We start from the raw sequence: 18,018 nt of genomic DNA, 5'->3' as shown, positions 1-18,018 counted from the left end.
CCCTTGCCTGTATAGAGGAACTGGACAATTGTTTGGAGGCTGCGGACTATGTTGATCGCTTGCGGATGCTTTATCCGGATGCGGAAGAGGAAGAACCCGCTGGTGGTGCCGGTGGAGATGCGGGAACCAGCGGTACAAAATAGGGTCTAGGTTGGCTAGTGTGCCTTCTTTTTGTGTTCCTCTTGTATAGAATAGGAACTTTATGTAAATTCATTAAGCATCACGTGGGTGCTTGAATTTTTTGAATATAAAGTTTTTTGTTCAGTTTGTACAAGTGTTTTTAATTCTTGCATGTCTGAACGTATGTATGCGTAACTCTACCCATTTGTGAATGGGGTCAAGTAGACTCCATACTTTTTGTCGTATGAGGACGCGTCAATTCTGTTATTTACCGCGTTAGGGTTTTAGAATTGTGTAAGCATTGTAAAAGCTTGTATACGGAACTGTACCCATTTGTGAATGGGGTCAAGTGTACTCCATACCTTTGTCGTATGAGTACGCGTCAATTCCATTGTTTGCCTTTTTAGGCTCAGGAATTGTGTTTTGTGTTAAAAAAAACTTGTTTATCCGGCCGGATAAATACGTAAGTCTTTTTACCTTCTGCTGGCCTATTACAATATTTGTGTGTGGTTACCACTTTGTATGGATATCGCGAATGAAGATTTTGCCAATCTGTTTTTGGGATACCGCAAAGTGGAACACGCATTTGTAATAGTAATAACAAACAATAATGTATAAAATTGCTTATTTATTTATTTGCAAATAGCCTGCGGCCGGATAGGTTACATAGAGAAATGTAAGAACATGGCTTACATATAACAGCGTCGAAGCTGTTGAGCATTCCATGTTCGTGCGATAGGTTCGCCTTCTAGCGTTTGTAATTTGTACGCGCCTTTCCCTAAGACCTCTTTGATGAGGTAGGGTCCTTCCCACTTGGGGGCAAGTTTGCCTGGGCGCTCGGCATTAGATGCCTCATTGTCGCGTAGGACGTAGTCTCCTGGGTTGAAAGTACAAACGCGGACGCGCGAGTTGTAGTACTTTTCAAGTTTGGATTTATATTTGGCCTCATTGATGGCAGCATTTTCGCGCCTTTCTTCCAAGAGGTCCAAATCGATCCTGCGTTCCATGTTGTTGTCTAGTTTTTCAATAGACAACATTCTAGGAGAGGGGAGACCTACTTCTGCGGGGATCACCGCTTCTGAACCGTAGACTAGGCTGAAGGGTGTTTCCCCTTTGCTTGTTTTTGGGCTTGTACGGCCCCATAAGATACTTGGGAGTTCATCGACCCAGCCACGCCTGGTCGTTCCCAACCGCGCCTTGATCCCTTCGACTAGGCTTTTATTGATACTCTCAACTTGGCCGTTCCCTTGCGGGTGTGCGACTGATGAGAATATGTGCTCAATATGTAGTTCTTTTAGCCATTTCTGAAATTCGTCGGCAGCGAAGTTGGTGCCGTTATCGGTGACAATGCACATTGGTAAACCGAAACGGCAGATGATGTGTTCCCAAATGAACTTTCTTGTTATCATAGCGGTGGTTGAGGCGAGTGGTTTCGCTTCTACCCATTTTGTGAAGTAATCAACCGCTACTATGATAAATTTGACCGCACCCGGAGCGTCAGGGAATGGTCCCACAACGTCAATTGCCCATTTCTGAAAGGGCCATGCGGTTGTCACGGGGACTAAGTTGTTCTTTGGCCGCAAGGTTTTTGGAGCATGACGTTGACAGTCGATGCACTTGCGCAACTCTCTGACGGCGTCCAGGTGCATGCCAGGCCAGTAATACCCGGCATTCATGATTTTGGCCACTACCATGCGTGGTCCAGCATGTATGCCACATATGCCCTCGTGTATCTCTCGGATGAGGTATGTGGCATCCTGGGGGTTGACGCATCGTAGTAGTGGCCCGAGGTATGATTTGCGGTACAACATACCGTCTCCCATTTGATAATGGCACGCTTTGTATTGTAGCTTGCGTGCTTCTGATTTGCTTTCGGGAGTCACACCTGATTGTAGATATGCGATAATAGGTGTCATACATGATGTTGAACCGTATTGAATGACGTTGACTTGGCGCAGGGGTACCGAAGGATTTTGCAGGATTTCGATGCGTATCTCCTTTGCCAAGTGTTGGAAGCTGGTAGATGCAAGTTTTGATAGTGCATCTGCGGACTTGTTTTCGCTTCGGTTAATATGGCGAATATTGAACGAAGCGAATTTGGATATTAGTTGCAGGGCTTGCTCGAGGTAGAGGATCATGACATCCCCTTTTGCGGCATAGTCGCCGCGTATTTGTCCTGCAACTAACAAGGAATCGACGTGTGCTTCCAGATGTTGCACGCCGATTTTGACTGCTAAACGTAGTCCCGCTAACAGGGCTTCATATTCTGCCTCGTTGTTTGTGCTTTTGAATTCGAGGCGAATTGCATATGTAAGCTCTTGGCCGTCAGGGCTGACGAGTCGCAGACCTGCACCCGCACCTTCCTCGTTAGAGGCACCATCTGTGAATAGTGCCCATGTCTCTGAGGAGGGTGGCGTTGGTGCAGGAGTTTGTGCTTCTTCGCATTCTTGGATGCGATTCATCGGTACTTCGGCGGCGAAATCAGCTAAGATCTGGCCTTTAATCGCGGGGCGCGGTTTATAGTGTATCGTGTGCGCGCCCAGCTCGATTGCCCATTTTGCTAATCTCCCAGAAATGTCAGGTTTGGATAGGATCGGGCCGATCCTGTAATTGGTGAGCACTGTGATGACGTGGTTTACGAAGTAGCGTCGCAACCGTCTTGAAGCGTGCACTAATGCTAGCACCAATTTCTCCATTATTGAGTATCTCGTCTCTGGGTCGTTGAGCATCTTGCTGATGTAATAGATGGGTGTTTGAACCCCCTTTCGCTCCACTATCAATACCGCACCCACCGCGTTATCCGCGGCGGATAGGTATAATATGAGTGGCTCATCTTTGCGTGGTGCGGTTAGAGTTGGGAGTTGTATCAAACACTCCTTCATTTCCCGGAAGGCCTGTTCAGCCTTTGCGGTCCACTGGAATTGTTCTTTCTTTGAACAGCTCCGCAGGGTCTTGATGAACGGATAAGACTTAGCTGCATGGTTGGCTAAGAATCTGTTGAGTGCCGCTAGCCTGCCGGCTAGCCGTTGCATATCCTTCATCGATGAAGGCGATGGCATGCGCTCGATCGCCTGGACTTTCTCCGGGTTTACCTTGAATCCATCTTTAGTCACGATGAACCCAAGGAATTTGCCTTCTTCCATTCCAAACGAGCATTTCCCGGGATTGAGCTTTATGTTAACGCTGCGCAGAGTTTGGAATGTTCTTTCAATATCTGTGAGCATGGTATCCTCTTCCATGCTCATGACGACCAGGTCGTCCATGTAGATTTCGACACTTTTGCTTATTTGGCCGCGGAAAGTGTCGTTCATCAACTTTTGGTAGGTTGAGCCCGCGTTGCGCAACCCAAACGGCATCTTTGTATAACAATAATTTCCGGTGGGAGTCCGGAATGCCGTTTTGTCTTCATCCTCGATTGCCATTTGTACTTGATGGTACCCTTTGTAGCAATCGAGGAAACACTTCCAACTGAATGGTGCGAGATTATCGACTTTTTCGTCGATTTCTGGAAGTGCGTAACAATCCTTGGGGCAGGCTTTGTTAAGGTCTTTGTAATCGACGCAAATGCGCCAGCCCCCGGACGGTTTTTCTACCATGACTGGGTTGGATAACCACGTCTGGTATTCAACTTCCCGCAGGATGCCTGCGGAGAGCAGTTCTTCGATCTGCTCTTGCATCGCCTGATTTTTGGCTGACCCAAGGTGGCGTTGGCCTTGGATCACTGGCTTAATACCTGGCAAGGTATTCAAGTGATGTTGCGCAATATCACGTGGGACCCCGGTCATGTCTGCGGGTGTCCACGCGAAGATGTCTTGGTTCCTGAAGAGAAGCTGCTTCAGGTGCGCTTTGGTGGTCGGGGATAAGGCGTGACCCAATGTGACCTTTTGTTCTGGGTATCTTGCGTTGAGAACCCATTTTTCTGGTTGGTCGTTGGGAGTGGGCCGTGCGACCTTGGTCGGACGTACTTCGTCCGACATCATGACGTCCCTGCGGGCATAGATTATCGCGACCCCCGATTCGGTTGGGAAACCAACCGCAGAGTGGGGGACGGACGTGATCATATTGAAATATCCTTGGGATTCTCTCTCGAGGAGTACGTCATATCTGGAGGTGTGAGGTAAAACCATGAAGTTTACCTCTTCTGTCCTTGTGCGGTTTCCGCTAGAAAGACGCACAGGGAAAGTGATCTGGCCCAGGGGAAAGACAGTTTCCCCTGCGAACCCGGTTAACGGGTAATCTACTGCTTGCAACCGATCTTTGTCCTCCTGGTCGAACTGGTTGAAGCATTGTTCGTAGATTATATCAGATGTACTGCCCGGGTCTATGAATAGACGCTCGGTGCAGTAATGTGCCAGTTGGCCTGAAATAACGACGGCGCGCCTATCGCGCGGTCCGCCTCGGACTTTTGGAAAGACGACTTGCTCGTCTTTCCAGTCACATTCCGGCCTTCTCGCTGCTTTGCGCGGCATGCCCTTGCCTCCGTGGATCATGTGGGTGGAAGCCACGTGCATGGTTCTCTTCCCGGAGGAGGTACCTTCGCCATGAGGGGTAATGCGCTTGGTGGGTTTTTGCCCACCTGGCAAACGGTGTTGCAGTTTTCCCTCCTTTAAGGCCCGCTCAATCTCCATCCGGAGACTGATGCAGTTGTTGGTGGTGTGGCCCGAGTCCTTGTGGTACTCACAGTAGAGTGTGAGGTCCTGATTTTTCTTGGACTTCATTGGTTGGGCCGGTCGCAAGAATTGTGGGTCCGCAAGGAGGACCTCACTTGGCGACATGGTGATCTCGGTCCAGTTGCGGTCCCGAGAATCTTTCTTTGATGCCCGACTGTCTCGGGCGGGGTTGTAGTTCCTTGGGTCGAACGTGTTGGTTCGCGGGAAGTACGGTTTGGAAATATCACGATTTCCAGCGTCCCGGTTGCGTTTATTGTTACGCTTGGACCCTTGGTGGGACGTTTCAGCTTGGGGCTTTGCCTTTGCCACATGCGGTTCGAGTGACCGCTGTGTCTGGGCGTATGTCTTGACCGCGGTCATGACATCCTCCCATTTTTTGGGCAAGCCCTTCTTGCCAGAGATGGTCATGATCATCTCTCTGTCTTTGACGGCCCGGATGAAGTGGTTTCGTGCCATCTGGTCTGCCACGTCACCTATCTCCAGGCACTCTTTATTGTAACGGACGACGAATGCCTCGAGGGATTCGTCGTCCCTTCGCCAGATGTTCATGACGTCCAACGAATCACGTTCGTGGCGTCGCTGCTGGCTAAAATGGGCGAGGAACTTGGTACGCAAGTCCTCGAATGAATCCAGTGATCCCAGTGGCAAAGAATCGAACCATGCCCTGGCCAGGCCCGTAAGGGTCTGGGGGAAGAAATTACACCAGGTGGGTTCATCCCACTGGCCGTTGATGCCCGCGCCCATGAAGATGTTCATGTGGTCGTCCGGGTCGGTCGAACCACTGTATTTCCCAACGTTGAATGGGAACTTTGTCGTGGTGACATGGGCGTTGGCAATCCGCGTGCCGAACTTGGAATTTTCGGCCGCTGCCTTTGGCCTGTATGGCTCGTTCGCAGGGCGCTTTGCCGCCCTGAGGTATGTGTTGCGGGGGTGACTGGGAGGAACATAGTTGCGTCCTCCCGATCTGCTGCTGGTGTCATGTGAATCCCCGCGGTAGGTACAGTCGTCAGGGTCGGTATGACCGTACCCTTCGGTGTATGGTTGTGGGCCCAATCGGCTCTGAATGCCTGGGCCGCGTCGGGAGGTTGACCGCCTCCTGTCCTCGCCATGGGGGCCAAGGCGCGTATGCACTGGTCCTCTGGTATGGGACCCGTATGAGGAATCGTCCTCGTTGAGGGTGTGGACCGAACAGTAAGACGATCCGCGGTCATCACGTCGGCTTCTTGAAGCCAGGCGTGAATGTATCCTGCCGTCGTATTGTAAAATACGCTCAGCAGGGGTGTGCGGTGCTGGGGTAGGCCCAGCTTGTATATTCGCTTCCGTACAAGCGCGGTTGTATGCTGCGGTCAGCAGGGCTGCCTGCTGCTCGTACCAGGTATGAACGGTCATGCCTGGTGGGACCACAGATGCGAACTGTGATAAGTCATGTCCAAACATAAAGGAGGGACTCCTTTGTGTGGACGTGCCGATGTGTCCGGGTTGGGAGGTCGAGGCATTGACCCCTACTGGAGGTGGGAATGGAGGATTTTGGTTATCCGCAGTGTTGTTTTGGTGATCAGTCATGATCGTGAGAGAGGGAAAAGGATGGTTTAGAAAATGCTAAGAGTAGCGGTGGGCGCCAATGATGAAACAATGGTTAACTGGGCAGGGTTAACACACTGGTCTCGTCAAGAAGGGTTAATCCCTTCCTCTCGAGGATCGCTGGCTGGATCACCGGTGGTTGATCTCCTGCACAAGGAAACAAGCCGTGACTCGTAACAAGGAGGATGGGGTGGGGGTGCTCCTTGTTACCACTCTCCGGCGTGAGAATCAGTAGTTTGCTTGGGAAGCAAAGTAAGATAGTAGTAGTAGTGAGAGAGTTGTGAAGAGATACCTCAAACCTGGTTTGGGGTTGGTATTTATAGCCGAGGAGTGAAGGAGGATGATGATGGATGGAATGACGACGTGCTGCACCTTTGCAGGTGTGTCAGGCTTGTCGGTTGTGGAGGTTACGCCACGTCAGTCCATTGCTTACGTAGCTCTGACAGGTAACTGCCATTGGTGCCACTTGCACTGTGGTGTCAGTCCCACTTGTTGAGTGCATAGGATGCGGTGCAAGCCGCATCGCTACGTGCGGTAACATCTGAAGTTACCGCGTCTCCTACTTGTGATCAAGGAATACGCGAGATGCGGTGCTAGCCGCATCGTCGTCCGCGGAGACTATTCGCCTGCATCCCTTGTCGTGACGAAAATGCCCATATGGTGCGGTGTCAGCCGCACCGTTACGTTCATCTTCTTCTATGCCTAAGGTAAGGCTTTCTTGTATTGATAGAAGTGTTCACTGGATGCGGTGCGATGCCGCATCGCTGTGAATACTTCCGTTTTCATACACCAGATGTGATGCTATGTCGCATCACTCTACCGTTCTCATGTTCCATGCAAGTCCTCCTTCGTTACTAGATAGATTGGATTCAACCCTTGTGCCGACGCGTTCTCGCATGGGCACAAGTAGGTTGTTAGCTAGTGGGGGTTTTGATAAGGGTAATGGTCACTCGCGGTCGATGCTGACGCGAGATCTGGGACCATACCCCTTCAGGTTTCGATCTTGTGTCCAACTTCAAAATTGCACAACCCTAATTCTAGTGACTGAAGAGTTCATAGGCCTCATTAATCATGTGTTTGTGTAGGCGCCTTTATTTCAAAAATCAACATTATGTTGATCGTTGATAAATATGATAACCATACAGGGTGGGGTTCTAGAGTGAACACCAGTGTATTTGCAAACTGAGTGAACAAATCATGGCCATTGATTTATACAGATGTATTGCTAGGATTTCATCGTCAAAACGTAAAATACACCAGTGTATTTCATCATCAAATCCTGGCCATTGATTTACACACGTGTATGGCCAGGATTAGTTCACTCAGTTCGTAAGATACAGTAGTGTTTACTCTTGAACCTAATCCTAACCATATAAACACATGTACGTAGCACTTCAATAAAATTGTTAAAAGTTGAAAAAAATGTTATATTTCTCTTTCTATGCTCTTTCTTTGCTTTGTTCTCATCTTTTTTTTTTTTTTTTTTGAAAACAAAAGGTATTTGGATATTTAAAATCAAAAAGTATAAAAATGTGTACATGTGCAGTGGGATAACAAAAACTCAGTAAGGGCCAAACTCTTAAATATCCAATATTTTACGCTACAAAAAAAATTCAGAAATTTTCGGTAAATTTAACCTTGTAGCGAAAAATTGAAAAATACAATAAAGCTTCGTCAGTGTACTTAAGCATGATGTTTAGGTGAAAAATGTAAAAAAAAAAAAAAATCGTGTATTTATGCTAGTAGAGTAATTATGTGTAATTATACTAGAGTGATTACATAATTACTCTACTACTGTAAATACACGAATTATTTTTATGTTCTGGAACTAAAATACATGCTTAACAAGATGGGAAAAAAAATCGAAAAAAAATCTTTCATTCACTTCTCACGTTTCTAAAACATAATATAACACGCCGCCAAGGCAACCAAAAATTATAAAAGTGATTTATAATTTATTAACAAGAAAAATTAATTTGTGAGGTATTATTTGTATATGTTATGTTAAGATTATTAAGCAGAACTTAGTGGCCAATTATTATTGAATTAATTTGCGTATAATTTAGAGTTTATATATTTTAGCCAGATGGTAGGACAATAGTAAGAGCTAATTAAGCCCAAAAACACAAATACAAACCCACATTAAAGACTCACTCATCAATATACAATTCAAGAAACAGAAACCAGCTTGCAATAGTCATAAACAAAACATTGACTATTGCATAAGTAACATCTTATTTATTTTGCTGTAATGGTGACTGCAACCCAAAGTTGGTCATCATGATTCACACTATGTTAGGTAAATTGCTGAAAGATCTAACCATTGGTTTCGTTAGTTGAAACCGGTGAATCAATCGTTTCTTTAGGTGAAACCGGTGAACCCTTGGTGTCGGGTGACTCGCCATATGATATTGAGATCAGCTCGGACCGAGCTTTTTCTTTTTCATCGGTATTTACAGCTTCTGTGACACTATGAACACTTTTGGGTTGATCGGTTGAAGGAAGATCGGTATCCGGTAGAGAGTATGATAGAGCGATTAACGACTCTCTTGCCAGGTCTACAGAAACTTCGCTTTCAGCTTCGTTTTTAGCCACGGAATGTTCGTGTTCTGCTTCGTTTTTAGCCATATAATAACACCAAATCCTGCAATGTGATCGCGTATGTTTAGGCCATAACCGAAAATTTGATACAAACCTAAAAGTGAATGACGAAAGCTATTATTAGGAACTTCACGCAAATCGAGCATTTGAAAGTTCATGAAAAGGCAATACGGACCAACCAAGTTCACAACAATGTTACGCGCTAAAGTCAACAAAACATCAAAGTCAACCACAAACGTTGACTACAATACACTAACAATCACAAACTAAGCTTCTAAAAGTTCCTAAAATAAATAAAAATACACAAATAAGCAACAGAGCAAGCAGTGATTGCCATCTTGTTAATGGTATGCATCAACTTCATCCTACTAAATCTATTATGCGTTGAGATGAATAAGAACAGAGAGGCTAAAGCTCATTTGTTAAAGCATCATAAACCTCAGAGTGCGGCTTAAGGCTTTACCTAGAAGTGGCAAAATGGGCGGGTTGGGTAACGGGTCAAAATGAGTTCGCATACAAAGTAGGTAACTTCATGTGCATGTGCCTCACAAACAGATTTTGAGTTTTATAAATGATTAATGTGCTCAATATGATTACAAAAACTCATGTTTTTATGCATCCGAACAGACTTTAGATGACTTTCAACCGGTTTGACCCTTATCTTAACCCATTTGACGTGTTATATATCAAATACGACCCAAACTTGACTCATGTATTCATCAACGAGTCAAAATTACCAACCGCCTCTAGCGTCTCTACCAGTCCAACTCACCTTAGAAAATCTTCACATTGCAATGACCGTTGAGTCGTAAACTCATCATCTCCTCCATCACCGATCGAAGCATTGACTTGACAATGCAGCAGCACGTACCCATCACCATTTTTTATCGTTCGCACAATAAACTGTAGCCAAAGAAACTGTCTAAACTCAACACTGCTCACTTTACCTCTTTATCATATCCTCTATAAAAAAAAAAACCCTATTTCTCTCACAAACAATTCAACAAACACCTTGTCTACACATCAATCCAGATTCAACCATGGGCTAAACACTTTGAAATTAACAACAAAACAAATATAACCAACAATCAACCCTAATTCAAACAAATTTAAATTGCACATCATTCATAGCAATTAAAAACCCTAACTCCAAAATTACCATCAATAAACCTAAATTAAACTCATACAAACCTCTTACAATCATCAAACAGTTGAATAAGAAGAGTAATCGGTATTAGACTCGTAAGATACCAAGTTTAGAATTAAAACTTTACATAATAATTAAGAAAATAGTTATTAATCAGATAGCAATCACTGAAGATCAAATTCATATACTGATTGTGTGATCTTGAAGTTGAAGAAGATTAGGTTGAGGTACCTTTTACTTTTGTTTGTGGAAATGTGAAAGACTCTTGGAAGGAAGTCTTGTACAAAAATGAGAAATTGGGCGGTTGGATAAGAGTTTCACGTGTAGCATGTGTGTAAATAAAATACTAAATAGTGTTTTCATATGAATGATGTTATGTGGCAACCAATAATATATAAGCACATGTAAATACTTAAATAGTATTTTGATATGAATGATGTTTAACCACAAGAATTTGCAAGTACATGTGGGTAATGTTTTAAAATGAAAGATGAATTTTAAAGGGAATTTGTGCGTTACCGTAAAGTCGACAATTTACGATGTTTTATTTAATTTTATGTTTGTTTATAGATTCCTGTCAATTTCAAAGTTCCTAACATATTTACATACATATGCTAATTTTTTGGTTTAATTTTGTTGTTTAAATACCAAAATTGAATTAAATAACAAAATTATGGCATAAATACTAAAATTGTTAAATACATTTGTTTAAATACCAAATTTGCATTAAATAACAAAATTATGTCATAAATACTAAAAATGCTCCTAGTAAAAGCTTAAAAGATAAATAAAATGCCAATTTTGCTCTAAAGAATTCTATTATAAGATAGTTTATATATAAATGGTCTATTTATGTGATATTCTCTTAATTTTTCTTAGATATACTAGTAAAAATATATACTTATACATATTCATGTATACTATAATAAAAATATACGTCTATGCATATTTATATGATTTTCTCGCCACAATGCACAAGATAAAATACTAAAGCTATCATACAGTCTAAACTTCAATAAAGTTATTTTTTCGTTCTTTTACAACTATAGCGTGTGTCAGTACTTAACTAGTACCGCCACCAACATGCGAGATAAAATACTAGTTTATCTAAGATAGATGCAACATACGACTATAGCTTCATGATCAAGTTAACTCAACCTATTTATAAAAAAAATGAAAACACATATAGTTTGTTGACTTTGTTCTCTCCAAAAAGAAGAGGACCGACAAAAATTGTAAATGATAAAAATAACGGGTTCTTTGATCAAATTAATAAAAAGTTTAATTTTCAGAACTTTAAAAATTAGACAGGTCGAAACGAATTACATTTAAATGAATTAAAATTACATTCTTCTAGAGTAAAGATAACTTAAATTAGTTAGAATGTATCAAAATAATTATAATATGTTATTTGTTTAGGTGACAATGTAATCATACTAGTTTGTGGATTTGCTAGAAAAATTGAAATCTTGTTGTAGCGTTTGCAACCGTTGTGATAGTCTCTGGTGACCGTTGTGGGATAATGATGAGGACGATATTCATTCCATCATCATTTCAAACCCCCATTTTTCCTTCAACAATAAACCACTCCAAATTTACACCTCATTGTCAACCTCATCATCTGTTTTTTCCTTCTATTTAAACTATATATATTTTATATAATCTATTTTTCTTTTATTTACTTAATATTTATAATTATTTTTATTACTGAATTATTTAAAAATATGAAAAAAATAAAATTCATAACAAGATAATTATTTAAAAAAGCACACTTACAACAATTTTTTTAAAGACACACTTCAAACCTAAAAATAAAAAAGAAAAAAATAAAACACTTGCTTATGTGCCCAAAGGTGCTCGGACAAATTGTGTCGAAAAGTGTGATGAGCATCCCTATACCGTAATTATTCATCCGTTGCAAGCGTTCAACAAAGTTTTCCATTGGACCATGTGTCGATGGTGGCGGCAGATCATCGTCTTCATCATTATCCTAGTCTGATACGACGTACCTTTCGTCTTCAACTATCACGTTGTGTAGTATTGTGCACACATACATTACATCAGATATAACTCTTGCCTTCCAAATCCTTGTTGGACATTGTATGCCACACCCTCAAATTCCACATGCGGAGTAATACCGCCAGGCGTACGACTGACCAGAATCAAGCCACTAATCATATTGAACAGATACATTAATAGTAAAGCAGTTCCACCAAACCAATACGATTAGTGATAGTTAAAGTTTAAGTCCAAAACATTTAAGTTCAACCAACAGTTTTAAGAGAATAGCGGAAGCATAAAACAGTTCAACATAAGTTCATAATTTGTAATTATTAAAAGAACCAAACACGGGTTAGCATGCCCACTATACTCCCAAGCTGCAAGCTCCAGCAATCAATCACTGAGTACTTGCAAAGCATGCAGTAGGGTGTCAACATAAAGTTGGCGAGTTCACAGTTGTCCAGTTTTAGTTTTCGAAAACGTAAGTTGTTTAGATAAGCCATTTATAATCACGTTATGGGGAGCTACCCCATCTATAAGCTCACTAAACTGTAGATACCGAATAGTCGGGATGGAAAGTGACGCCGGAATGTTGATCGGATATGAAATATAGTTGCAGGTGAGAGAGAGAAGCTGGAGAGAGAGAATGAGAGGAATGATTTTGGGGATTTATGTCCTAATATTTCGCTGCCATCAATCCCTTATGTCGGCTGAAGGTTAAGATTTATACTCCTTGTTAGTCGCACACTTAGTGCTTGTTCCCCTTTTCATTGTGCGACATAATTAGGGTAGACCTTAATGTATCTTTGGGCTCCTATTGGGTCGGTCATTGGGGTGTGGTGTGAATTGAACAACTTGTTAAAGGTAATATTGATCCGTTAATGATTATACATGACATTCACAAATACATATTCATAACACAAATTATATACCCAATTTCATGTTAAATAAATAACTTCTTAATTAGTTCAGTCAACTTAATTAGTAAACCTGTGTAATATACTAATCATCAATCCAAAGCTTAACTCACATAAATTAAATAATAAGACTTTTAGTTCGGACATAGAACGTACAGGTAAAACCCGAAGTGTCACATTAATAATGTGCCAACGAGCATGGATGACACATAACGCCTTTCCACATCCTTTCTTGTTGACTCGTGTCTTTTATAAAAAAAACTTCAATTTATCGCCTTGTGGATACGTGAAGCTTTTAACAAGAGTGCTCCATTCAGGGTAAATTCCATCTGCTAGATAATAGCCTTGGTTGTATTCCATGATGTTAACTGTAAAATTGCAAGGCGATGCAAAGCTCTTTAAGATGTCGTTGAATATTGGTGACTAGTTTAAGACGTTGATGTCATTGTTCGAGCCGGTAACTCCAAAAAAATATGTGCCAACTCCAAAGGACACATAATGAAACAGTCTTAACATTATGTTGGGAAAACCGTGATTACCACGAGTAAACTGCCAGCGCCATGCAACAAGGCAATTTTTCCACCTCCAATGCATACAGTCTATGCTACCAAGCATTCCTGATAAGCCGTTGAGGCTTTGATGAGCCTCTAACAACCGTTGGATGCCTGTTGCATTAGGCTTTCTCCAGTGTTGTAAAAGTCGCTAGGCGGTCCCTGGTCGGCCGACTGGGGAGTTGGGAGTAATCGGAGTACTCGGGGAGTACGCGGACATGGTAAATATAAAGAAAATTAATTGTTATATATTATTTATGTGTTAACATAAGCATAATTCATGTCAACTGAGTATAATTTAAAATGAAACATGTTTAAAGTTCAAATATTCTGAATACAAGTCCGCTAGTCTGAGTACAAGGCCGAGTAGTCCGAGTACAAGGCCGAGTAGGCCGATTTTGACCGAGTTTGACCGATTAAAAGTCAACAAAACACATTGACCGCCTAGACCGACTAGGCCGGCTACGTCCGACTAGGCGCCGACTAGGCCGACTATGCACCGAGTACTCCCGAGTAATCCCGAGGCCGACTAATTGAGACCGCCTAGGAGGAAGTCGCCTCGGAGGGGTCCGAGGACCGAGTACTCGACCGAGTAATCCGACTTTTACAACACTGGCTTTCTCAAGTACTCTTTATAATATATTTCAATAATATACTTGCAAAAATACCTTAAACATTCCATGGCCATAGTTTCAACGATTCGTACGTACTCATCGGTCGTGTCAACGTCTGTGCCTTGTGCTAGCTAACGTATGGCGAAAATGCATTTCTGAATCGGAGGTAGCCTCGTTCTGCCAGCTACATCCGTACGTTGTGAGAAGTACAAATATTTTTAGATAGGTCATTTACAATTCTAAGAAAAGGTGAACGCCTTTTCCGTAACGACGTCTAAATATGTCTTCATAAAACACGGGTTGCGGTGCAAAGTAGTCGTTCCATAGACACAAGTCTCCTTCCACTCGATCGCTATTTTGTTTCTTTGCGCTTCCCCTTGTTCCTTCGTCTGGAACTTGAGCTTGCCTCGACGCCCGGCGAAGCATATAATTATAAGTACATCTGTTCGATGTCGTCTTTATTTTAAGAACTCAGTCGTTTCCATTACGAAGTGCATGAATTTAACATTAAGAATATTCAGATCTTGACTCTGAATGGGAACATGAGGTGGTTGTGAAGGTTGAGCGGCTTCTGGGTCAATAGTGGTATCTGCTGCAAATATATCACGTGTAGGTGGGTGTTGCGAAGTCTCTTTGTCGCTTGAGCTCGTTGTGATTGGAATGAAATTTGGAATTGGTAAATTTGAAGTGAGAGTTGAGAGTGTTTGTTTGTTTATGTGAGATGTGTAATATAAATGTGTGTATGTATAGTGAATGTGTTGGTTTAAATGTTTAATTATTTAATTTTTTTAAAACTAGTTGTTACTGTTTTTTTTTAATTGCCAATGGTCCAATGGGACCCTGATGTGTTGTAAACACATCCTATTTTCCTATGTAGTTTTGTATAACTTTTGTTAGTTTTCGAGTCGTTTTTAGTCGTTAATAGCTTGTACGTAATAAATATAGCGTTTTGTAGGTGAAAGGATACAAACGACGCTTAAACAAGTTAATATGGAAAGAAGCGATCAAATGAGTGAAACCGAGTCATGTATCGCTAACATTGGGTCTCTCCACCTCATAACTCGCCTAAAGTCAAGAATATGGCGGTTGGAATTGTGTTTAATATTAATAAAAATAAAACACTATTAAGTCATATTTGGATATATAACATTAAATACAATCCACTATTAATATACATCAGAGTAAATTTCAAGTTTTGCCATTTATCTTTGTACCTGTTCTTAGGCGGTATCATTTGTCTTTAAAATTAACAAGTTTTGTACTTTATGTTTTCAAGTCTTGCACTTTATGTGCTTTGAGCCTAACCCATATTAGGGGTGTTCTTCGGGTTATTTTTCTGGTTTCGGGTTTTTTGGGTCGGGTTATTCGGGTTTTTTGCTAGGAAAAAAGTGACCCAATAACCAGCCCATTTAAAGTTCAGGTTATTCGGCACCAACACTCACCGCACCACTCCACCACCACTAGGGTTGTAAACGAACCGAACGAACACGAACATGTCGTTAAGGAAATTAACATATTCGCGAACTGTTCACGAACGCATGCCGAACATAAGTTTATGTCCGTGTTCGTTCATTAAGGAAATTTAATTGTTCACGAACAGTTTGTGAACACTGGTCTCGAACACAAACGAACGCACACAAATAAAAATGAACGCAAACGAACATTTAACTTGAAAATAGAAAAAATGAAACATTGTTATCCTTAAACATTGGATATAAGTAGTTAAATACAACCATCAAATGCTAAATCAAAACACAAGAAGTTTACCACACCACCAAACGATGAATAAAGTTTAACTAACTTAGACATAATTATCCCAAAAATGTCTTAGAATGTCCAAATTTTAGCTAACTTAGAAAAAAAATAAGGTTTTAAGTTTTCAATATGTTTAGATATAAGGTTTATTATTTATTATTTTTTAATATAATCAAACGAACATATTACCGAACGTTCACGAACGCAGTCGAACGAACGAGACCTGTGTTCGTGTCCGTTCGCTAAGCTATCCAAACAAAATTTTTGTTCGTGTTCGTTCGTTAAGTTAATCGAATGAATATAAACGAACTTCCCGCCGAACGGTTCACGAACTGTTCGCTGAACGTTCAGTTCGTTTACAGCCCTAACCACCACCCACCCCTTCATTCTCCTTCTCAAAACCTAGCCCTCAATCACACATTCATGTCGCTCTAAATGTCACAAGCAGCAACAAGAACAACAAACTCTGCAAATAAGAAGCAATTTCCTTCCTAATTCTATTTTGTCTAAAAACACTCAAACACCAATTGTTCCCAAGAAAAAACCGATTTGCAAATTGTCGGTATTCGTAAACTAAGGAGCATATGTTCCCAAGAAAAAACCGATTTGCAAATTGTCGGTATTCGTAAACTAAGGAGCATAATTGCAATGTAATATAACCAAATGGTTAAATATGCAAGTATAATTAATTAATTCACTTTGTACATTGTCTTTGTCTTCTTTTATAGAGGAAATACCCCCTTAGCTTTTGTCTTATGAGCGACGTGAGACAAAAGAAATGAAGGATATGAAGGTTAGCTTTTGTAGACCTTATCAAACGATGTGGGACAAGTTATGACTATAGTTATATGTATATACCGTAAACCTTATCGAGCCGCCTCACAAGCTCACGAGTCGAACCATGCCTAGCTCGAGCTCGGCTTATTTATAAACCGAGCTAAGCTAGCTCGTTTAAAACCGAACCAATTTCAAGCCAAACTTTTTTAACCGAGCTGCAAACTACAAGTTTTTTGAATACCCTTAATCATTGCAATCAAATTATCACCACAACACACGAGTCCGATTACTAAAAAAACTTAGGCTATACGGTATGGGGGTCGGCCCCGGCCCGTCGCGGGTCGGCGACGGTCCAAACACCGTGCCGCCCCCATACGTCGCCGTCCTCAGCGTCCCTTTTCGGACGTTCTCGAAGAAGCAAAATGTTGTGGGCCCCTCCATATGACCGTTTGAAATATTAAAAAAAAAAAAAATAACGGCTAGTTTTCAAATAAACACCCATTTCAATACCATTTTTATAAATACTCACACCCTTAACCCCTATTTTCACCACTTTTCACCCACTACCACCCCATCTCTCTCACATTTTATAAACCACTCATTTCTTTTTATAAAAAGTCTTCATATTTTGCATCATTTTTTACCCGCTTCCACACCATTTCTCGCTAAAAAATTATCATGGCTTCACCCGTTTCTTCAATTTCCTCAATTTCATCAATGTCTTCATCGTCTTCGTCCGAGTGGTATTCATCATCTTCCAGTTAGTGAGGAAGAACAAGATTTGAACGCCTTCGCTCTACGTAACGAGTTCACACATCACAACCTACAAGCGGACTTGGTGGAGCATATTTGGAACAACGCTGAAAACGAACCCGCCCACCACATGGAAGACGACGACTAGTAGCTTATTTTAGTATGTTAGGATATTTGTACGTTTTTTTTTTAACTTTAGGTTTTTAAGTTTATGTTTTTTTTAGTTTATTTTTTTTAAGTTTAATTTTTTTTTTATGTTTATGTAATGTTTTATAATATTAATTAAAATATTTTATTACTTTATTTGTTAAATGTTTAAAAAAAGATGGAGATTTAAAAAAAAAATATATAAAAGTGGTGGAGGATGATGACTAGGACCATCCTCCCATGCCCCCTAGTTTTGGAGGATGATCCATCCTTGGGAGGACTATGATGTGGCGCCTACGTGGCGGATCATCCTCCAAGGATGGTCCATCACCATACCATGTAGTCTTAAGAAACAAAAGACCACGAATAATCATCATCACACTC

General features: G+C 41.5%; 1 non-coding gene across 1 annotated transcript; it reads right to left on the bottom strand.

The window, feature by feature from the left end:
* Positions 1 to 8,421: 8,421 nt before the first annotated feature.
* On the bottom strand, positions 8,422 to 10,473 carry LOC110916641. The gene is made up of 2 exons (XR_004884474.1): positions 10,351 to 10,473; positions 8,422 to 9,015 (listed from the first exon to the last, which is right to left on the bottom strand). It is a non-coding gene; the product is annotated as an uncharacterized LOC110916641 (transcript).
* Between the last annotated feature and the right edge of the window lie 7,545 nt (positions 10,474 to 18,018).

This window comes from Helianthus annuus, chromosome 16 (genome assembly GCF_002127325.2).
Source record: "Helianthus annuus cultivar XRQ/B chromosome 16, HanXRQr2.0-SUNRISE, whole genome shotgun sequence".
Lineage (NCBI taxonomy): Eukaryota > Viridiplantae > Streptophyta > Magnoliopsida > Asterales > Asteraceae > Helianthus > Helianthus annuus.
The sequence above is the reverse complement of the archived record's forward strand: the minus strand, read 5'-3'. Positions and strand labels throughout refer to the sequence as shown.